This window comes from Haliotis rubra, unplaced genomic scaffold (genome assembly GCF_003918875.1).
Source record: "Haliotis rubra isolate DU_JTF1 unplaced genomic scaffold, ASM391887v1 Scf1283, whole genome shotgun sequence".
Taxonomy (NCBI): Eukaryota; Metazoa; Mollusca; class Gastropoda; order Lepetellida; family Haliotidae; genus Haliotis; species Haliotis rubra.
The window spans coordinates 102735-127704 of record NW_025765207.1 but is presented as its reverse complement, the minus strand read 5'-3'; positions in this window follow the sequence as shown (position 1 = coordinate 127704).

Genomic DNA, 24970 nt, shown 5'->3' with positions numbered 1-24970 from the left:
TCAAAATCTATCCTGGGAATAGTATGCAAAATAGGTAGGACACCCAAGAAAGAATCAATACACAAGAAGGAATGTATACCAACAAACGGTGATACCTACCTGGGTTGCGAGTGGCGACATTGGGAAATCGTATTAATCACATATAGCAGCTGAGGACGAGGTTCCTAAATGTATCGATCCTTTGTGATGAAAGGTTCCACTTCAAGCAGATTTTTCTTGACTGTTTGGACCTTTTAAGTTGCATGGAACACACATTATTAAGCAGTAAATCGGAAAGATCCGTTAACCGTATGAGCGGGCATCCTAATATCAACCACTTGAAATGATGGCATTTCTTTCTAAATGGCATTGTGTATTCAAACTTGAAAGAAATAGGTGTGTCAAGAATTGTAGATATGGATGTGTGTAATTCATTGCTTGTTTTTAATTGTACACGTCAATGTGGTTTAAATTTTACGCAATTTTGAAATGTGTGAAAAAGGAAATGCCTTTCAAATATACTTTGAATTTACATGGACTTATGTGTATGTGTAAACCTGTGAATACACAATACCATTTAGAAAGTGGTCAAATGTAGCATATGTTAGATTTGGGATTACACTTTCTCAGCATACAACGTCAGCCATCTCACCCACCCAACCACCTCTGCTTTCATTTTTTGACGATAAGGTACCTGATTCTGAGGATATAGGTTCGAATCCTTATGGGACTCAACCCAACAAAAGTATTAGAATCTGTACTTTACTGAGAAAGTGTATCCATCTAAGCCCGGTTGTGTTACTATATGTGTGAAATATATCCTATGTGCCATTAAATATTAACTCGGTCTCCCTACTACTCGGAGTTACACATTCTTAAGAATTGATTTGCAGTTTGTCCATTAACAACAACAATTATCTAAACTTGGTAAAGGATTAGATGATTGTCCTCCGATACAAACGAGACGAGTAAAGCAATTCATAAAATTCCAAAGTAGTGTAGCGACTATCCTCCTTGTGGCTTGAGATGTAATGTGAATGAGAGGCAAGAGTTACTTCTCCATATATACCTCTCTAAGGTAGATGACACTGGAACTTCTATCCTGTCCCAGATCATTCTATAATATTCTGTCTAAGTGTGGCAAAGTCTACATATAGCACACCATTGCCCCTTACTGAATCTGCAGGTACAATGTATAACAGTTTATACACTGCAGCACCTAGTATAACACAGCCTCATAAAAAGTACAAGGTTAACACTGATCATGTTTGTTGTTTGTGTCATAACGTTTGCCTTTGATAATATTATCATCTAATTCTGGTTCTTTTATAACTCTAGGTTTATCTTAAGGTATCAATCGTTTCTAAATATATATCTGGTGGACTTCAGGATTGTCTTCATTGATTTACTTACACTGTACTGTTTCAACAATCTTACACTTGATGTTTTGAGAAGACAGTTAATATTTTGACAAACAGATCTTTGGACATTGATTTTGTTATAGTTGTAATGTATAGAGTTGTTAGCTAATGCTATGCATTTTATAATGATATAACATGTTTATTCTAAGTGATGGTTAATTATATTTAAGCACCTTTAATATTTAGCAGCAGAAAAAAACGTCAGTACGAATTCAAAATTAGATAGGCACTGTAATCAAATCATTACAGAAATGGACATAATAAGCGGATCAAAAACATTTTTTGTGTACAATATTCTGACACATCAATAAATAACTCAGCACAATTCCAAGACATCACGTGAACGTTTGCAGTCCATTCAGGCTCTTGACTTCAGTATCTAGTGTGACCACCACGAGCGGCAATAACTGCAGCACAGCGTCTATGCATGGAGTGCACCAATCGATTGATGAAGGCCATTGGGACCTGGAACCACACTCTGAGAAAGGCCTGGCGCAATAAATCGGCTGTGTTCGGCCTTGGTATGACATTATTCAGTCTCCTCTGAATTTCATCCCAAAGATGTTCAATTGGGTTTAAATCAGGACTCAGGGCTGGTCACTGCATAATGTTGACACCGTTCTGCTGTAGGAAGTCCCGTGTAGCTCTGGCAGTATGGGCCCGGGCGTTATCATGCTGGAAAATGTTGTTCCGGTGACGTGCGAAATGTGGTATGACGTGGGGTCTGAGAGCTTGGTCGATGTAACACACCGCTGTGATGCCGCCTCCTCTCCCTGGACCAAGGTTCTGGAACACCACAGGACCCATTCTCTGGTTCAGGCCTATTCCACCCCATACCATGATGCTTGCACCTCCCCATGAGTCTCTTTCCATAACACATTGGCCACGTCGTCGCCATATTCGTCGCCAGTTTTGGTGTTGTAGGGCAAACTGTAGACGTTCACGCAGATGTCGAGGGGTGAGGATAGGTCTCAGTAAGGTCTACGGCAATGGAGGTTCCCGTTGTTAAGACGTCGGCGTACTGTATCAGTACTGATTGGTCTTCCGTGTGTTCCCACTGTCTGGCGTGTTGTTTCGGATGCCTGCATGAAGGGATTCTGTACATGCTGTCGCACAACATGGCGGTCTTGTCGTCTTGTGGTCACCCTTGGTCTGCCAGTACGGGGCGATCATTTGTGGAGTTGGTGTCTCGGAAACGTTGCTGCAGCCTGTAGATGGTCCTTACGTTGACCTAGAAGTGATTGGCAACGGCTTGTGCAGTGTGGCCAGCTTCAAGTCTTCCTAACGCCTGGTTCCTCTGAGCTGTCGTGAGTCGCGGCATCCTGCTGACGTTGTAATGTGAATGTTTCAACCAGGTTTGGGGTGCATTTAATAGGGCTGGTCCTTGTGAACAGCACGTGCAGCATGAGTTGCATGAAAAACATGGAGAACACCGTACCATCTCCGAGATCAGGTTGCGTTTTTGAGACCATCTCCTGGGTTCCATTCTGAGTTTGGGAAGGAATGTCTTTGCTCAGGTAAAGTTGGAGATGTTGTCAAAAATATACAATCAAAACATTAAATGAGTTTACAGTTATCCGTTTCTGCGAAGGAAAATTCCAAACTGATGTTTCTTTTGCTGCTTAGTATATATCCATCTTCTATCTGTGTGAATGTTTATTGAGTGAGCGAGTGAATATGGTTTTACGCTGCTTTTAGCATTATTCCAGCAATATCACGACGAGGGACACCAGAAATGCGCTTCACACATTGTACCCATGTGGGGATCGAACCCGGGTCTTCAGCTTGACAAGCCCTCGCTTTAACCACCAGGCTACCCCACAGCCCCTTCAAGGAGAAGTACTTTGTATAGTCGACATTGATGTTGCTGAAGCACCTATAGTAGGTAGATAGCCTAGTAGGTTCATTTGTTTTTGCATTTAAATCATTTTAATAATGATGTATTGAGTGAATGCGAAGTTATTATAATCAGGCGCGTAGCAAGCCAAGTGTTTCGTTAAGCCCGATAGGGTGCAAAGCTTTATATTTAGATAGTATTGAGGGCTTGTCCAACTTTCATAGACAAAATCATGTGTAAGCCCGAGCTTTTTTTATAATGGTAGCTACGCCCCTGATAATTATGTAACTCCGAGATTTGTATGCAATGTGAATCATTGTAAGTAGTAGTTCGAATAATGAGTAATTAATTTAACACTGCTATAATACTCCAGTTATATTAAGTTCCCTACAGCAATACATTGTTTGTTGTCGTGACTACGCCGAGAGCTGAGGTCACATCCGGCTGCTGCTGCTGCTGCCGACGAAGACCAAGCACCCCCGTGCCAACCACAGGCCTGAGTTAATGTTCATGTTTGTTGTCTTTTTCTGTATAGCTTAAAAGTAGTATATTTTGTTTATTTGTTGTGTAAAGCGCTCTACACAACATAACAGCTATATGGTGGCGGTCTATAAATAGTCGAGTTTGGACCAGACAATCCAGTGATCAGTATCGATCTACATAATTGGAAAAGGATGACAAGCGTCGCCCAAGTCATCGAGTCTGACCACTCGATCCCGTTAGTCGCCTCTTACGACAAGCATGGGTTCCTGAATACCTAATTCTACCTCGGAACTTCACGGGTCTTACGTATGTTGACAATTGTGAGTATCTATTATGTCCTCACCACCTAGATAAATATAGCAGGCTTAGTACATGGTCAATCACTTTGTCAACTGTTAGGAATGAAGACACAAATTAAGACTGCCCATTGTAATGCTAATCCACATTGTTGTATTTGCAGATGGAACCATTTATGTGAGCATTCTTTTAAAAAGTTATATTTAATACAGCTGTAAGGAATCTCAGTTTCTGTGGGTTTTAAATGCGATTGTTATAAAGTTCTTAGGTCACACAATTCTGATCTGGAGTAAACTGTATGTAACTGATGAAGTGAATACAGGTTGCCATGTACTGAATTTTATACTTTAAGCACCACGTTATTTCACATCGGTAGTTAAATCGTGTCCATTGAATGCCAGACGAGCGTACCATGTGTTAGTAATGATGTGTTGCTTGGTAGATGTTTGTGTTGTAGGATGATCTTGCTATAAGACTATATACCACATTGTGTACAAAGGGCAGAGGCTCCTATCACATTCAACAAGATACAGGAAGATTGCCTAAACAAGGCCTCTTCAGTAATGGTGACACTTTGCAGATATGATAGCTGGTTAATATTACCAGTTTTGTCAGGACATTTGACTATCCTTGAAGGACCATTACCAATGCCATCTTTGCACAGTGTGTGTTCATTGATGTGATCATGGGTATCTCAAATCCCAAATCCACCACAGTTAGTGTACCATGATATCTCATACTGTTATGCAGTTTTTTAAATTCATATACTCAACAGCTGATAAAGCCAAACAATAAAATAAAATAAAATAAAATAATTTAAAAAAAATTGTCTCCTCAATGGTAGTTGGTAAGGCCACAGATGAGCAGTACCGTTTGTAAGCTAATGAAACCTGACAAATCACTACCCTATCAAGGAAACTAGCTTCAGTCAAGGAGCACATGTGACACATACAAATGTATATTTGCAGAAGGATAAAGGATGGTGAAGCTGTTGCCCGCTCTACTGTCTTTGGCTTCACGGCCCTGTCAGCCTAGTATCTGTTCCATTTGACGACTGAAGCAAATGTCATTTTAACAGTTATAAAATATATCAATAACCAGCATAAACATAAATAGTTAATAATACCCCCTAACTCTCTGTTGTGCCTTTGGGTACACATCCGCTTCTAATTGAAATAACATCAAGGATCTAATGTATAGGAGATAGGGCACTCAAGTAGGTATCAATAAATCACATGCAGTAAAACCAGCTATAGTTTAACACCTACTTTGGTTGTCAGTCCAGTTTTGAGGAGGTCATTATCCGACGGTATCCTACTGGCCATTCCAGATATACTCATGACTACTTCTCGAAAGGTGAGGATCCTCCATTTACAAGCATCGTAACGGGCATCGTAACAAGTATTGGTAACGGGCATTATAACAAGTATTGGTCACAGGCATCTTAACAAGTATTGGTAACGGTTATCCTAAGAAGAACTGATCGGTAATTGGTAACGGACATCTTAACAAGTATTGGTAACGAACATCTTAACAAGTACTGGTACGTTCATGTAACTGCAAACGGGCATCTTAATCCTAATGGCAACGGGTATCTTAACAAGTATTAATAACGGACATCTCAACAAGTACTGCTAACGGGAATCTTTAACAAGTTCTGGTACGGGCATCTAACAAGTACTGCTAACGGACATCTTAATCACAAGTGGTAACAGTCATCTTAACAAGTATCGGTAACAGGCATCTTAACAAGCATGGTACGGGCATCCTAACAAGTATTGGTAACGGGCATCTTAACAGGTATTAGAAAGGGGCATCCTAACAAGCATTGGTAACGGGTATCCTAAGACGTACTGGCAACGGTCATCTTAACAAGTATTGGTAACGGGTATCCTAAGACGTACTGGCAACAGGCATCTTAACAAGCATTAGTACGGGCATCCTTACAAGTATTGGTAACGGGCATCTCAACAAGTATTGGTAACGGGCATCTTAACAAGTATTGGTAATTGGTAACGGGCATCTTAACAAGTATTGGTAACAGGCACCTTAACAAGTACTTGTAATTGGTATTTCAACAAGTATTGGTAACGGACATCTTTACAAGTATTGGTATCAGGCATTTAACAAGTATTGGTAACGGTAACATTAACAAGTACTGGTAGCGGGCATATTTGCAAATATTTTTATCTTAATAAACATTGGTAACGGGCATCTTAACAAGTATTGGTAACGGGCCTCTTCACAAGTACTGGCAACGGGAATCTGAACAAGTACCGTTAACGGGCATCTTAACAATCGTTGGTAACGGGCTTCTTAACAGTATTGGTAACGGGCATCTTAACAAGTACTGGCAACGGGCATTATAACAAGTACCATTAACGGGCATCTTAACAAGTATTGGTAACGAGCATTATAACAAGTATTGGTCACAGGCATCTTAACAAGTATTGGTAAGGGTTATCGTAAGAAGAACTGATAACAGACATCTTAACAAGTATCGGTAATTTGGAACCAGGATCTTAACAAGTACTGGTACCGGGCATCTTAACAAGTACTGGTACGTTCATCTAACTGCCAACGGGCATTTTAATCACTAATGGCAACGGGCATCTTAACAAGTATGAATAACGGGCATCTCAACAAGTACTGCTAACGGGAATCTTAACAAGTTTTCGTAACGGACATTTTAACAAGTGCTGGTACTGGCATCTAACAAGTACTGCTAACGGACATCTTAATCAAAAGTGGTAACTGTCATCTTAACAAGTATTGGTCACAGGCATCTTAACAAGTATCGGTAACAGACATTTTAACAAGCATTGGTAACGGGTATCATAAGACGTACTGTTAACAGGCATCTTAACAAGCATTGGTATGGGCATCCTTACAAGTATTGGTAACGTGTATCCTAAGACGTACTGGTAACGGGCATCTTAACAAGTATTAGTAACGGGCATCCCAACAAGCATTCCTAACGGGAATCTTAACAAGTATTGGTAACGGGCATCTTAACAAGTACTTGTAATTTGCATTTCAACAAGTATCGGTAACGGGCATATTAACAAGTATCGGTAACAGGCATCTTAAGAAGCATTGGTACGGGGATCCTAAGAAGTATTGGTAACGGGCATCCTAAGACGTACTGGTAACGGGCATCTTAACACGTACTGGCAACGGGAAATATTAAAAAGTATTAGAAAGGGGCATCCTTACAAGCATTGGTAACGGGTATCCTAAGACACACTGGTAACGGGCATCTTAACAAGTATTAGTAACGGGAATCCTAACAAGCATTGGTAACGGGAATCTTAACAAGTATTGGTAACAGCCATCTTAACAAGTACTTGTAATTGGCATTTCAACAAGTATCGGTAACGGGCATATTAACAAGTATTGGTATCAGGCATTTAACAAGTATTGGTAACGGTAACATTAACAAGTACTGGTAGCGGGCATCTTTGCAAGTATTGTTATCTTAATAAACATTCGTAACGGGCATCTTAACAAGTATTGGTAACTGGCTTCTTAACAAGTACTGGCAACAGGCATCTTAACAAGTACCGTTAACGGGCATCTTAACAAGTACTGGCAACGGGCATATTAACAAGTATTCTACCATGACTTCAGTAAACACTGGATTGTGATTGGTTAATTAAAGTCATTCAGAGGTATATAATCACGTTATACAGGTCTCTGTTTTCCGTGCGCAATCATACATGGTTTACGGTAATGCACTATTTTTGTCTGCCCACTAACATGGCGGACACCAAACAACCTACCGATGCATCGATAAATTACGGCGATTTTACTGTCGGAAATTACACATTTTTCTTTAAAGATGGATTTAGCGATGACGGGCTCGACTCACTACTTGCGTAAATCACAGCAATAGGTGTTTATACATACAAAAGTACTTCGAAAGCATGGAAACAAATATTCAGTCGAACAAGATCAAAACATCGTCTGCTTTCCGAATAAAAATTCAGCAAAAAAAAATGTTTACGTTGATTCTATGTTATGTCAGAATAGATCCAGCAATAGACTGCTACATAATTTCCGTGATAAATTTATTATCAGCTTTCGTCAACGATATCGCCACTGATCTTGATCCGGTAACGGAGGATGCATTAACATCGAACGCCGAAGAAATTTTAATGCCTTCCGTCCACATAAATAAACAGTTGGGTTATCAATTCAAACAAAATGATATTTTGAAATTTGTACTGTTTCAAATTTAGAGGTAGTAAAACACAATAACAGAATCTGCAAACCGTTCTGTTTAGCCCAACATATTTTTTTTTCTAAAAGTATATAATATCGTTGAAAAAGTTATTTAGCTTAGTCATGATCCCTCTTATCCATTACATTGCTTGATCTAAAGTAGTCTATTAAAGTATAATTAATTACCTTACCGTGTTTATGCCAGAGGTACACCCTCATGTCCTGATCCATCCTTTCGGAAATATCACCACAAATCTGGCTCTTTGTCAACAGACTCGCGAACATGCCAGCGAATCCGATTCAATTTGAATTCACTACACTTTGAAGCCACTAGGTCACAAAACACTTTCCAAAATGTAGAAAATAATATCCGTAGAATCGAATTTGAGCACAAAGTACACACATGAGTGTGTAAGAGTCACCACAGCTGTCGCACGCAGACGCAGAGGTGCGTGAAATCGTCAAGTTGACAGGGCGCAAAATTCAACAGTATCTAAATTCGGTACAACACGGACTTTTCGTTACAGCAAAAGCGCCCCTACTCTTAAATTTTGTACCAGTACCAGTAATTAGATATCAAAGACTAGATCTATCTCAGTCATACAATCAGGTTAACCTTGCGCAAACTGTCAGTGGCTCTCCTGTCGCATCTTTCCAAATGTAAACAATGACTTCGAGAAAAGGTCAAGGCCATGAGGTTGCTGCCACTATTCTGGTGGGGAAAGGGTCTACGGTGGAATTTTCAAATGTGAACCAAGCTTTTTAAACTTATTTGATATATGTTTTCCAACTTATCAGTTAATGATTGGTGATTGATGCATTGAAAAAACAAAACGTGATTTGTTAATACTGAATCTGGAGTTTGTTAGTCATTGACGGTTTGCCACCAAACACCCCGTTTCGGGCGATACCACGTGAGATTGGAATGCAAGGCCGCTTCACGTATTGACTCGTAACCAAAGAAAGAGCTCCACCTGAAATTGTTCATAAAATTGTCATGATGGAGATAAACCTATTGTGTTGGAAAATCAGAATATATAACGAAATTATAATAGCTCTTAATTGTTCATTTAAAACCTCACGCTACGCGTTCGGTTTTAAATGAAATTTAGAGCTATTATAATTTCGTTATATACCTCTGATTTTCCCACACAGTAGGTTTATCTCCTAATTGGTAACGGGTATCCTAAGACGTACTGGTAGCAGGCATCTTAACGAGCATTGGTACGGGCATCCTTACAAGTATTGGTAACGGGTATCCTAAGACGTACTTAACAAGTATTGGTAATTGGTAACGGGAATTTAAACAAGTATTGGTAACAGGCATCTTAACAAGTATCGGTAACAGGCATCTTAAGAAGCATTGGTACGGGGATCCTAAGAAGTATTGGTAACGGGCATCCTAAGACGTACTGGTAACGGGCATCTTAACACGTACTGGCAACGGGCATATTAAAAAGTATTAGAAAGGGGCATCCTTACAAGCATTGGTAACGGGTATCCTAAGACGCACTGGTAACGGGCATCTTAACAAGTATTAGTAACGGGCATCCTAACAAGCATTGCTAACGGGAATCTTAACAAGTATTGGTAACGGGCATCTTAACAAGTATTGGCAATTGGTAACGGGCACCTTAACAAGTATTGGTAACAGGCATCTTAACAAGTACTTGTAATTGGCATTTCAACAAGTATTGGTAATGGGCATATTAACAAGTATTGGTATCAGGCATTTAACAAGCATTGGTAACGGTAACATTAACAAGTACTGGTAGCGGACATCTTTGTATTGTTATCTTAATAAACATTCGTAACGAGCATCTTAACAAGTATTGGTAATGGGCTTCTTAACAAGTACTGGCAACAGGCATCTTAACAAGTATATCGTTAACGGGCATGTTAACAAGCGTTGGTAACGGGCTTCTTAACAAGTAATGGTAACGGGCATCTTAACAAGTACTGGCAACGGGCATATATATTAACAAGTACCGTTAACGGGCATCTTAACAAGTATTGGTAACGGGCTTCTTCGCAAGTTCTGGTAACGGGCATCTTAATACGTATTGGTAGCGGGCATCTTAACAAGTACTGGCAGCGGGCATCTTAACACGTACTGGCAACGGGCATCTTAACAAGTACTTACAACGGGCATCTTAACAAGTACTGGCAACGGGCATCTTAACAAGTACTGGCAACGGGCATCTTAACAAGTACCGCTAATGGGCATCTTAACAAGTGTTGGTAACGGGCATTTTAACAAGTATTTGGTAACGGGCATCTTAACAAGTACTGGCAGCGGGCATCTTAACAAGTATTGGTAACGGGCATCTTAACAAGTAGTGGCAACGGGCATCTGAACAAGTACTGACTACGAGGATCTTAACAAGTACTGGCAACGGGCATCTTAACAAGTACTGGTAATGGGCATCTTAACAAGTGTTGGTAACGGGCATCTTAACAAGTACTGGTAACGGGCATCTTAACAAGTATTTGGTAACGGGCATCTTAACAAAGAGGGCAGACACATCCGAGCAGCACGTAATTTGTTTGTGGCATCTTATCATCTTAAGAAAGAGTAGTTCGCTCTATCCCCTGTGTTTTGGGTAATAAGGTACAGTTTTGCCCTGACCGTTATAACGCAAGCGCCCTCGTGCTTTCGCTGTGATAGTGATATCTATTCCTTAAATGAAGTGCTTGCTCGAGTTACGAGTATTGTCATCAGCCGTTATGTAGGTGGAATATTGCTGAGTGCGACATTGAAACAAGGAACAACCCTTTTCACACAGTGTTAACCAGTGAATTTTCAAAACCGTTGTTATGTACTCTCAACACGGAGGCCAGTTCACGTTTTATTTTAACATTTAAAGAAATACAGTTCCAGAGTATTAGACCAATATGTTAATGACTTTGAAGAAGAGGTTCGTTTTTCACATGTCTAAAGGTCAAAGTAAACAAATGTCTTGCTTGCATCTATTTAACTCACTTATCATTCGGCAACACAAAACACCTTGATTTCCATTTGGAACTGGCAAATAATCATATTTGCTCAAATGTCTTTTCAAATACATCGTATCGTCCGTTCGGCTTGGTACAGGCACTTCTTGCTTTTTACTTATCACGTTTTGCGCAAATCCAGCTGGCTGTATCGTGCTGGCCTGTTGTCACCCACTTGTAGCCGGAGGATCTACTCAGAGCGGCAAAGAATGGTAAATGAGGCTGCCTTGGTGCCCAGTTTGTGTAGTTGACATAGTCATCAGTGCCAACATATGTCCAGAGGAAAAAATTAGTGTATACGCCAAAGAAAATGAGCTCCCTCCCTGGGAAAGAAAGAAATAAGAAAATGTCGAGCTCTTCTGACAAAAGGTCGATTTAAACTATCCTGTGATTAGGTGGTCAAGAGTGATTAGATGTTCAGAGTGATTAGATAGTCAAAAGTGATTTGGTGGTCAAGAGTGATTAGGTTGTCAAGAGTGATTAGATTGTCAAGAGTGATTAGGTGTCAAGAGTGATTTGGTATCAAGAGTGATTAGGTGTCAAGAGTGATTAGATGGCAAAGAGTGATCAGATTGTCAAGAGTGATTAGATGGTCAAGAGCGATAAGATGGTGAAGGGTGATTAGGTGTCCAGAGTAATTAGGTGGTCAAGAATGATAAGATGGTCAAGAGTGATTAGATGGTGAAGGGGTTGATAAGGTGGTCAAGAGTGATTAGGTGGTCAAGCATGATTAGTAGGTGATGGGTGATTAGATGGTCAAGGGTGATTATGTGGTCAAGGGGTAGATTAGGTGGTCAAGTGTGAATAGAGGGTCAAGATTAATTAGGTCGGAGAGAGAGAGAGAGTGAAAGAGGGTCTATGTGTGTGAGACGGAATGTGTGTGTGCGTGTCTGCGTGCGTGCGTGCACCCTGGAAAATCTAATTTAATCTACTTAGTTTACTTTGCCTGACGAGACTCATGAAAGACATATGGAGCAAGACGTATTTCAACAATAGAGTTCTGCCCCCATTCATACCTCCCCTCTGTATGCCGACACCAACCGAGAGTCACTCATGTTATACTTAAGTGTAAATATTACCTGAAAGCTCCACCAGTCGTTCTGCAGCATCCTGTTTCTTCTGGTTGTCAATTGGGAAAATGAAACCAAGCTCCTCGGAACATAGATCCCTCGCCTCTGTCCATGATTTGTTGTCCAGGTGATGTTTCAACGATAAACCGATCTCCTTGAAGTAATAGTATTGCTCTGACTGCAACAGGAGAGCAACAAGATGGTTGCAGTTGTTTGTTGGACCACGCAGACCCCACTTTAATCATTCAGTAGATTCCATATATTATATGTCAATCACTGTAATGTCCGATTCTTTCCACATCACCGTCATAAAGCTGGAATGTGTTATTATAAAATTACAAACAAAACCTAAGGTGGAACTAGGTGTAATCAGTGTTATCCTGTGAATCCTGCTTGTCGTAAGAGGCGACAAACGGGATCGGCTGGTCAGACTCGTTGACCTGGTTGACACATGTCATCGTACCCCAATTGCGTAGATGGATGTTCATGCTGCTGATCACTAGATTGTCTGGTCCAGACTCGATTACTTCTAGACCGCCGCTATATAGCTGGGATATTGCTAAGTGCAGCATTAAACAACAAACAAAGAAACAAACAAACTATTATAATAACAGTAGTGAACAATCTAAGAGATCGGAGAAACGTTAGCAAAAGGAAACACCACAGCCAAACGAAATGTTAATACACTTGCAGAAGTTGTCACATACCATATCAATATCTTAGATAAATTCCAAAAATACTTGAGGGTTTTTCAGTTATATTCATGAAATGTTTTGTTACAACTTCCTGAAATTCGTTACACTAATCCGTGTTCGTTTCGGCAATGTTACGCGTTACAATTCTCACGGGTTACATTCTGTCTCTAGGGCACATACGGGTTACATTTAGCCTGTGAGACACAACGTTCACTTTCAGGATACACCGCGAATCGAATATGACGTCATATATTGTTAGTTGGTTGTTTAGTTTTTGTCTGTATATTTGTCAGGTAGTTTCACGTCTAACCCTACTAGCATCAAACTGTGTGACGTAATTATTTGTACATGCTTGCACCGGGACAATACAGTCTTGTAACTGATCATCAGTCCACGAGACTGGGATACAATGTCATGCAATCACCCATGTCATCGAGCCTGACCGCCATTCCACTATTCCCCTTTCACAAGAAGCACAAGTTGCTGGGCACTTGAATATTTTCCATATTTGAATCCTCGTACAACGAAAACAATGCTTTTGCTATGACATACAACCCTCATTCAGAGTACATCCAAACAATAATCTTAGCTCACCTTATATCTTCTTATTGCCTGGCTGTTTTCCTCGGCGGGTTCTGTAAGCATTTTCTCAGAATCTTCTTGGCCCAGTTTAAGCGTCTTGTTTTCGCAATGATGACACGTGATCTTAAATATGATTCAAATACTCAACAGAAAAAAGTGTTTTAAGAGATCCAAATTATCAATACTGGTGACAGTTTTGGAGTTTAATGATTTGGGGATGGTGCGATTATAGGAATAGTGCAGACAAAGTCTGAAAACAAAATGGACGAAATTGCACCAACGATCATAGATTTCTGACACGACAACGGGAAGCAACTTTGCAACACAAATACTAACACCTATCTACGATCACTGGTACTGTCTGTAAGAGACACGGAGACTGGTGTGACGAAATTATGACCAATCTTTATCAGACCAAAGTAAGAATGAGGATTCTGCCGACATTTATGACCATGATGTTTCCACGACACATTAGCATGTTTGAGATAGGGGAGATACTTCTCAGGTTGTCTGTCTACTGAGTAAAATAATAGTACAATGATATTTTTAACGTGATGCTCACTTTTCTTAGAACACCATTGTAGACCTTGCCCTTTGATCCTGTTTGCTGACCTTGCTCTTTGGATCTTGTTTGCTGGCCTTTGGATCTTGTATGGTGGCGTTGCTCTTTGGATCTTGTCTGATGGCCTTGCTCTTTGGATCTTGTTTGCTGGCTTTTGGATCTTGTATGGTGGCGTTGCTCTTTGAATCTTGTATGGTGGCCTTTGGATCTTGTATGGTGGCGTTGCTCTTTGAATCATGTCTGTTTACCTTTGGATCTAGTATGGTGGCGTTGCCATGCCCACCTTGTTCAGCAGGTGCTTGTGGTGCGGTAGTAGTTCTGCACTTCCCCTCACTCTTCCAGTAGAACACAGATGTGCAGGAGGTGTTTTCAAAGCATATCAGCGTACACTTTACTTTGCTGACGTGGCTGAAGACAGGACCTGGATCGACCACGGAGGTTTGATTGACAACATGGAATGAGACTACTCTCTGGGGCATCGCGCGATGAAAGGGTCGAAAACACAGACACACGTGTACTGTGATCCAACACAATAAGAGCTTCATTGTAAATGTGACTGGATTGCACGAAACTCAAATGAAATAGGCTGAACATGGACTCAGAGACAGCAGTCGAGAGCTGCAATGGAATTGTGATACTCCTGCAGCAACTGTGAAACAAATTCTGAAATTCCAGAAGGGGTTCGGTTTCTGAGTTTCAAATGAGTTGCATTATGTATGATGCTTTTAAGTTTGGTTGAGTGGACATCTGAGTGCTTCAGCCGCCTGAAATATCCCACAGCCCTTTCCGTAGCTCCGAAAGTTCTAGATGCTGAATTATTCACTAACCCTTGTTACCAGGTTACTCGTGTGATCACTCAGCAATGTATTTGACTTTCTTAAATTCTTTTGTGTAAGAGGAAGGACGGATACAGTACATTACGCTCAGACTGGTATACTCGGCATAAGAGTTCCAAATATACAGTTAAAATTACGTAGGATGGCGGGATGGTTTACATGGAAGATAGTACAGATTGCTTGATGGTATTGCAGAATGTACACATCTCCTCTTTATAACTATGGAAACATGTGCATGGCCAGATTTACTGACATCATAAACAATGAATAAGAGGCAGAAAAGTATACTTCAGTAGTGATCTAAAAGGTAACCTCAAAACCTGGGACTGATTACTTTTCAAAATGTTGAAAACAGTTCAATAAAAAGAGGTATACCAACTTCCCTTTCATCCTGGGTTAAAACAAGCGGACTTAATGCAAAGAGTTCGACGATGAAATTATATAGTTAGAATGTAACTATTATGTATGAGATTTTCAAATGTAAGCAAGAGTAAAGTTTCTGAAAGTGCTGTGATATAAGACCAATGAAGTGGAATAAAGAAGAAATTAAGGGGAGAGGATCGAAAGCACACCGGTAAGCTGAGGAACAGTATAGAGACAATTAAGGTCAGGAAATCACAGACGGAGAACCAAGGCTGGTTGGTAACGCTGGGACTGCAGCTTCAGAAACATAACGTATACGTACACTTTGACTGAACGAGGCTATTTAGAAAGTGAGATAGTGTACTGAGAAAGTTTAATCCCAGATATAACATGTGTTACATTTGACCACTTTCTAATATGTATTCATAGTTTGACCTAGAGGTGCCTGACTCTGAGGACGTGGGGTCGACTCCCCCATGGAACCCAACAAAAGTACAGTTTGTACTTTACTGAGCAAGTGTAGTCCCTAATATAGCATGTGTTTGGCAGTCCTCTCGAGGGGTTGCTGTGGATGGACGAGTGTGCGTGTGTGCGTGTGTATATGTCTCTCGACTTGGTGTACTGATGGCTGACTGTCTGGCCATTATTAAACATGCAGACTGATAAAAATCATGATGAGAAACTATCACACACGGTGGACGACTGTGTATAAAAATCATGATGAGAAACTATCATCACACGGTGGACGATGTGTAAGGGACTGTGTAGTGAGGTTCTTGTAGCGATGTGTTAGCTGTCTGAGGTAAATCAAACGCAGGTATCACCTTGCTACCGTCTAGGGGGTTGTTCTGAGCTGTATAAGTGTGTGTGTGTCTCGGCTCGGCTATGATGCACGGCCAGCTGTGTGAAGCTGAATGAAAACGCAGATCTCGGCATTTCTCTCGGGAGTCGCCTCGGTATGGCTGGCTATGTTATGCTGATGTCTGTAAAATAGTTTATTGTGAATCTCCTTCTATGATTTGTTTGGTTGTCGTAATGAAGGCTTGTCAGGCATGTTGCTTTCCTTGTTCTAAGAAAAGATTGTTATTGTCGTCAGATAGCACCAAACGAAACTCTTCCTCAGAGATTTTAGAGTTGGTGAGCCCGGTGGAAATATGACTGGCTGCCTGAATGACAGAGTTTGGTTTTACGCCGCTTTTAGCAATATTCCAGCAACATCATGGCGGGGAACACCAGAAATTGCCTTCACACATTGTACCCATGTGGGGATTCGAACCCTGGTCTTCGGCCTGACGAGCCAACGCTTTAACCACTAAGCTACCCCACCGCCCCGGTGGAAATATGATCGTCTATCGTGCTTAACTTCGGTTCGGCTAGAATTCTAATTTGGTCGTGTTTCAATGCTTTACGTTGCAGTCTGCGAGACACGAACGAGACACCAATCTCATCAACCCTGTCACTCAGGCTGTTATTCCGATGTCTAGCACCACGGGTGCGGCCACAATGGTGGATAATAACCCGACACCTGCTATGCCTAATTCCATGCTGACTGAAATCAAAGCGCTGTCAACACCGTCCACAGAATTGACGGCCCTGTGATATTTTTGGTGTAATGCCGACCGCGTATCACGTTCACATTCTAGTTGTTGTTTGATCTTGCATATCTGTCACAAACGAAACCCGTCTTTGGGTTCCAGTGTTTTCGCCACTTCGTCCACGACCGGATACAGTCAATGTTTGATGAATATACTTTAAGCTGATGAGGTACAAGTTTTCGTATATATAAATGGTGTGGAGTTCAATAAAATCCTTTTAAAAAATCATAATATCTAGGTTTGCGTCTGGGGTTCTTCCTAGTTGTATGCAAATACGACAACGTTTTTGTTGATGGCGATTATGCCAGCGTATTTTTAACCCATGCAGAAGGTTTATATCTACTCCGGGGACATCTCCAAGAAATACTTCGATAATAGGAGTAGAACCTTGTATCACACTGATCCACGAGTCTGGCACATCAGTATGTTTTAGTAAAAATAACGCTGCTTTTTTCTCATTGGGGACTAACATGTTAGCTGTTTGATCTGGTAATGGCGCTACGCTCGTCCACGTTAATCTTCCAGGATCGAACCTCCCCAGCAGTATCCTGTTATATTTTACCGAGGCGCCACCATCATTATTATCCATGATAGGATAGGGGTAGGTCAGGACAAGGTTAATAATCCAGTTCAACTGAGAATCGAATACGACTTCTCGTTGTTTGAACACGTTATCTTGTAAGCGCTAGCATACAAGGTGCTTTCCTCTCCGGGCAGATCAAATCCCCGCGTGTCCCCTAGAGCAGCTAGCTTTACATTGGGATGATGGTTCATCTCGTTTATATATAATGTATTACGAAATGGTTTTCAATTGGTTATCGGATAATTCCTCGGACGTGCACTTCAAACCCATGAGATGTATGTTGTTGAGTAGGAAATTTCGGTGAGTGATATCGTGTCTTCCACGGTCGCGGTGACTCCCTGCAGGCTGGTGTAGGTGTTAACGTTCACCCGCACGTAAACGGAGCAAACTTGGTATTGTTGCTGTTTGACCAAGCAGAGTTTGATCCCTTTCACGATTTCGATGACGTAACGCGTCGACAGGCGATTCGCCGAGGTACACTTGGATGTACAGTGTGGATTTCGCCGGAAGATTTTCCAGGACGTCTACCACGCTGTCGAATTCTGACACCAACTTCAATCCCACGTTTTGCGTCCCGGGGTTGCTCGACAGTATGTGGGCTACTCTTTGCCTCAACGTGCTGACGATCACACTGCGTCTTTGCGTAGGGACGTAAGCCACGAGAAGCGTGCCGTTGTTCACGACTTCGTCAGGTAGTGATCTTTGTTGTCCTTAAAAACATGGGGAGAATCGAGGGTGATGTTGAGATTCCAGTCGATTTGGGATGGCACTGATACCCATCTGTTGTCGTTGTTGAAGATGAGAGTGTACTGTGTGTTTCTGGAGACGGCCGTGGTCTCGACGTCGTCCAGGTGGAACAACCTGCTGTGGAAGGCTTGGGTTATTGTCCATTCGTCCTCGTCGTTGCATATCAGGTCGTACTGAGTGTTTTTGACCGCTCCTTTGGTATCAACAAAATCGTCTAGGTCGTTGCCACCACCACCACAAGCGGCAGTAGAGGGTGGTAGTTTGACGCATTTGTAAATGCTGTATTTCAGTTGCAAGGCATACAGTTTTCCGTCGACTCCGCGCATGTCCCCGAGGTCGGAGATCGCTATGTTGGCGCATTTTCTAACATGTGTTCCTGGACCTTGAGACTCCATCATTGTCGTATGTGCAGCGTCACGCTGAGATGTCCTATACTTATGGGATTGTGTTTAATATCTAAAATCGATATTTTTAATCCCGTGATGTTGCCTCGGATTAATTTCTTGTAGTGCCGGTTCTGCCGTCGTTGTACTTTTCCGTTTTCACCGGCACGGCTCTCATTAGGGTGGAAGGTCGTTCGACTTGAACGTTGTCTGTCGAACAGCCTGTTGTTTTTACCGCTGATGTTGGTCCATCGCGGGTAGTAGGTGATGTCGTAGTGTGCGACTTCGAGCTGACCAGACGTGTTATTGATTGAGAATGGAGAATTTGAGAAAACGCGTTAGCGTGAAATTAGTCAGATCCAGCGAGGAAGAAAAACTCAGGAAACATATAGCCAGCCCGTCGTTTAACCGAAGCAAGATATTCGACGACGACTTGGCAGCGCTGCATATGAACAAAAGCCACATCAAATTCAACTGGCCCGTTTACGAGGGGATGAGAATCCTTGACTTATCCAAACACTTGATGTACGATTTCTACTACAACGAGCTGAAACAGCAGTACAGCGATAGGTGTGAAGTGCTGAACACGGACACGGATTCCCTGCTCATGGAAATTCACACCTAGGACGTGTACGAGTACATTAAGAAACACTTGCGCCTGTACGACACCAGCGACTACCCTAAAGATCACCCTATGCACAGCCAAGTCAACAAAAAAGTCCTCGACAAGATGAAGGACGAATGCGCGGGCACGCTGATTGCCGAGTAAGTCAGCTTGAGACCAAGATGTATTCCATCAAGAAAGCCAACGACGATGAAATCCGAAAGGCGTTAAAAAAACCTTCTTTTTTATTTATTTTTTTTAAATATTTTTATTTCCCATCAGTATATTGTATATAGCATTTCAGAATCAAATACCATTTTACATGTTATAGGATACAGTTTTGCGTTACACACCAGTTTTAAGCGATATACACATCACCTTTTACAGTATTGATTTCTCCTTTTTCTAGTTTTGTGAACACAGTAGTATGCATAGTAATAAATCTGCGTAATTGCAGTGATCATGAATCGTATTCATTGCTTAGCTGATACATAATAGGGACACTGTTCCATATACATACATATACTTCATCTATATATACCTTAAGTGCATATACATATGCGTTCATATATACTTCTACACACATACATACACATGCATATACACATACATACACATATACATATGCATATATACATACACCTTACATGCATATACCCGCATGTATATACTGCGATTGTTTATATAGATACGTCATGAGTAATGATATTCGAAAATAGTGTATGGAAGGAGGACCAGAATGTAAAAAATTGTGTTTGCCTCGCGTTTGAAAAGGCAAAGTATTTGGTGGATTTATAATAGTTTAATATTTCCCGCTGAAAATATTGAAAGTTTGGCTTCGTATTTCTTAAACACATCTTATATAGTGTATATTTCACAATAAGGAAGACCACGTTTAGAGGATTATTATTTTTGCCCTTCCAGCCAAATAATATATTTTCATGAGAGAGGTTGATACTTCCTTCGGATAATATATCAAGCCATCCGGACACCTCCTTCCATATTTTTACAGTATATCGAGGGGTTAGAGCCAGAACCACTTATAACCACACAGGCACATTTCGAGAAACAGCACTCAAATGTTTGGACAGTTATAAAAAAAAACAATAATCAATTCTTGTTTACTGTTTTGTGACTAGGTGACAGAGTATGCTGGTTCATTCATGTTACTATACAACCATAAATATAATCAGCCTAATTAAATAGGTATGACGAAAATAAACTTTAGCTTGTTCTGGCGTAAATGTAAAACACTCTGGGCTCTGTAAACATGAGAGTCGAGAATCAGTTAAATTAGAAACACAGTGTATGGCAGTTAAGAATATGTTGAGAATATGTCTGTCCCTGAGTCAAGAATCCGGTTATCTTTAATCAGGGGATTGTGGCATAGTTTGCGGATACGATTTCCCCTGTGTCGCAGTTTCCACTAACTCGGGGAGCATTATCTTTGCCCCAACAATTGTATCAATGCGGAAGCCAACTAAAAGCAATGACACCTGATCTCAAGATCACCCATATCATCACAGCCAGCCAACCACTGTTTCCTTTAAGCCCTGTAACCATATCCTGCGGTAAAGCTGCTTTAGGCAGTATCCCACACTCTCAGCTGGTGGCCCGAACCATTAACCAGCAGTAACTGCCTTTCTGTTATTGAATGCATTTTACTTATAGCTCGCCTTAAATTGTGCTTGTGAGATTGTATCTTCACATGTTGTTATCACTGAAGACATCATTCAGTAATTGCTTAAACCACCTTCAAGACTTTCTTTTAGACTTTTCTGTTAGATGACAACAGCGTCTCAATACTTTCAACATAGTTCCACAATGCATCATTACCGTGTACTTCTTTATTGAAGAATAAAACCAGTTACTATAAGACATTGTAAGTGTTTCAGTATTTTTAACTATTTCAATATTATATTTGTATAGTTTCAAATTACTGAACAGAAGAAAATCAAGCACAGTCACAAACATACACATAATACGCAACCACAGATAAGCCCATTGCATATTAAGTCAAATTAGGGATAAATGTAACGATCTGAGTAATAATTTAAGCCGCTTGGTATATAGAGTATCTCAATCGAGTGTCTTTTGATATCAAATATATCACCACGAGTTGATAAAGTAACAAATGTCCGAGGCTTGCCGATATTTTACTTTGATCAACGAGTGTTGATATATTTGATATCAGAAGACACGAGGGTGAGATTCTATTTATTATCAAAAATCACTCTTCCTTAGCTTTCAATGAAAAATGTACTTCTCTGAACACAGTACTGCCATTGAACTCGCAGTGCAGCGATGACATAGCAATGTGACGCCATCAAGTTCATGACGTCATATCATTGTCAGGGCATTGTGCAAAATTTACTCTCAAAACGATATGTCCTAGGAGATATCGTCTGATCTCACACAAGCAATGTCTCCTGTGGAACACAGTTTTGGATGATAAAACTTAATAGAACTATGACACTAGACTATGACATAGATGAAGGCTTAAGACTTTTGATACTAAAAATTCAGTCTGTTATAAGTGAATCAAGATTACATCACACAGATTAGATAGAACACTGAATAATCTCATTAGGTATTTGATGACATAGATATGTCATGTTAGATATGGGACATGTTAGATATAATAATGAGTAGTATTTCCTTTCGTTAATGATTTGATGACGTCTCAAAATGTAAATGTCATTTTTTGAATTGAGAATTAATATTGATATCCACCTCTTAACACTATTTCATACTCTTTAAACTTGTTAAATAACTTATAGGAAAAGGTTTACATAACTATGTGGTCTGGTGTAAAAAAGTGATTTGTGTGAAATATGTGTGCAAGTTAAATTTGCAAAATGAGGAAATATATAGCAGAACACTTTACAGTAAATGAGGAGTCAGGAAATAATACAACATAACATGTTCTTGGAAACATGACATGCCATTAGAATGAAAGTGACTAAGAAATATATAAAACCAGACTATGACGCTATGATTAATACACTATCCTCACCCATGTCCACAATCGTATTACAACATACACCATGTAATAGCACAAAGCAACGACTGTTGTTTCAGTGTCGTAGCTTTAGTCTGTATCGGTGTCCGTATCCTGCTCCAAGGCGTCAGGAAGGGGGAGGCATTCTACTTTGTCAGCATCTGTCAGGAGATCTTTGTATTAGTTGTAATACTCTCTGGGTATAATACCCGACCGACAGAGTGACATGAGATCTTTTTTCTTGGCTGAGGAAATTGCTTGTTTTCCCGAGTACCTTCGGGTCAGAGGTCCACAGATACTCTGAGGTCTTCCCCGGTGGCTGCCTGTAGACACTTTCAGTTCTCTGAATGGCTCATTGCTGTGCTCAGTCTTGAAGCAGATGCTTTCTGGGTTGCCTTTAATGTAGCGCATCCAGCACATTGACAACCAGTTCACACGACCACCATCTGTAGGTGCAGCTGTCTGTTCAGGTATGGTATGTCTATAGGTGCATCACCCTGTACTTGTATGTCTATAGGTGCATCATTTTGTTCTGGTATGTCTATAGGCGCCTCAGACTGCACTTGTATGTCTATAGGGGCATCACTCTGTTCTGGTATTTCTATAGGTGCATCACCCTGTACGTGTATGTCTATAGGTGCATCATTCTGTTCTGGTATGTCTATAGGTGCATCACCCTGTACTTGTATGTCTATAGGTGCATCATTCTGTTCTGGTATGTCTATAGGCGCATCAGACTGCACTTGTATGTCTATAGGCGCATCAGACTGCACTTGTATGTCTATATGTGCATCACTCTTTACTATTGTGTCTGTAGTATCATTACTCTGTACAAGTATGTCTGCAGGCGCATCACTCTGTACTGGTATGTCTGCAGGCGCATCACTCTGTACTGGTATGTCTGCAGGCGCATCACTCTGTACTGGTATTGCACACTGTTGTGGTAAACATCTGGGCGTAGTATCCATCAGCTGTATTGATACAAACTGGGTTTGATTTTCCTCAGTGGTATGATCTGGCGCTGGTATATCCACAGACTCATCCTCTTCATCATTTGCGTCATACTATATTGGCATATCCGACAGTTTATCAGATTGTGCTGGGGCATCCAGTCACTCCCCACATGGGTTTGGTTCATGTTGAATATAATCAGAATTGACTGACATATTAGTGGCAAGTGACCAGCTTGTGGCTGTGGCAAAGTCCGATTGTAATAATTCATCTTCATCTGCGTCGTACCATAATTCAGACATCTTGCATAGACATAAAACCAGAGTACTAAACTAAGGGACTGGCTAATATCACACACTGAATTTGATAACACTAACACTCAATAATCAAAGCAATTTAGTTTCAATTTTAATTAGTGCTGGCAAATAACTTTAATACAGACAGCAACTCTCGTAAGTGAAATACAAGTATATTACCACACTCATGTGTGTTATATTTAACAAGTACTTATTTTCTATTTACAGATATAACTTACCTGTAATGTCTTAGTGGGATTTCCGTACTGTAAATGTTCCTAATATAAACGCACCCTTTAGAAAATAGCTCTTCTCCCAAGGTTCAAAATAAACTAACCTTGGCTAGTGTGAAACAAACCCTGTAAACAGCTGGGAGAGGCATGCTTATATATGGCCACAACAGAATAACAGTAATTAAGACCATCTGATCCCGGAAAGAGCCAGAACATTCCTTCAGCATATCAGTTATTTTAACCGTTAAGGGAAATTCTTGATGGACACCACACAGTCTGCCAGAGGCGACTGGTGCCAGTTAAGGGTTTATGGCATGAGAATATCAAACGTGGCTACAGCAGTTGAGCAGGACTGAACGGTGTATAGTAACATAGCATAACCTGGTCTATACCAAAAGGAGAGATAATTGATAAGTTGTTTGAACTCTAAGCCCCTAAATGCTATGGGTTTTTTTATGAGTAACATATCAGTATGTGAGTGCATTAATACCCTTACCTAAATTTGACAGAATTATTTACTTAAGGTGTTCTGGCACTAACCCCTCGATATGGCATTCACATAATAGAGTGAGTGAGTGAGTTTAGTTTTACGCCGCACTCAGCAATATTCCAGCTATATGGCGGCGGTCTGTAAATAATCGAGTCTGGACCAGACAATCCAGTGATCAACAGCATGAGCATCGATCTGCGCAATTGGGAACCGATGACATGTGTCAACCAAGTCAGCGAAACTGACCACCCGATCCCGTTAGTCGCCTCTTACGACAAGATAGTCGCCTTTTATGGCAAGCACATGGGTTGCTGAAGACCTATTCTACCCCGGATCTTCACGGGCCCACATAATAGATGTATTATCGTTTCAGGAGTGGATTCACAGAAAGAGCACCTGGGCGAGTCAGTATATTTCATTAAATGTAACCTGTACTTGTACTTAAAATGTTATGAGTGATCTTAAAGTGAAACCATCTTTACTGTACGCTCTCTGTGCATCTGTTTGCCATTAAATAAATATTAGTCCACTCTTCTTTGTTATAATGTTGCTTCAGAATATCCTCCCATGTATTTTGACCACTGGGATTGACTTGACTTTGTGGCAAGAGAGTATTGTAAAAAGCTTTACTCCTTTTTTTTCCACATATAAACGGTGATATTGGGTTTTGGAAATCTGAACTGGTTTTTCCTATATCAGTTATATGTTTAGACCTACAGTACGCCAATACAGCACATTTTATAC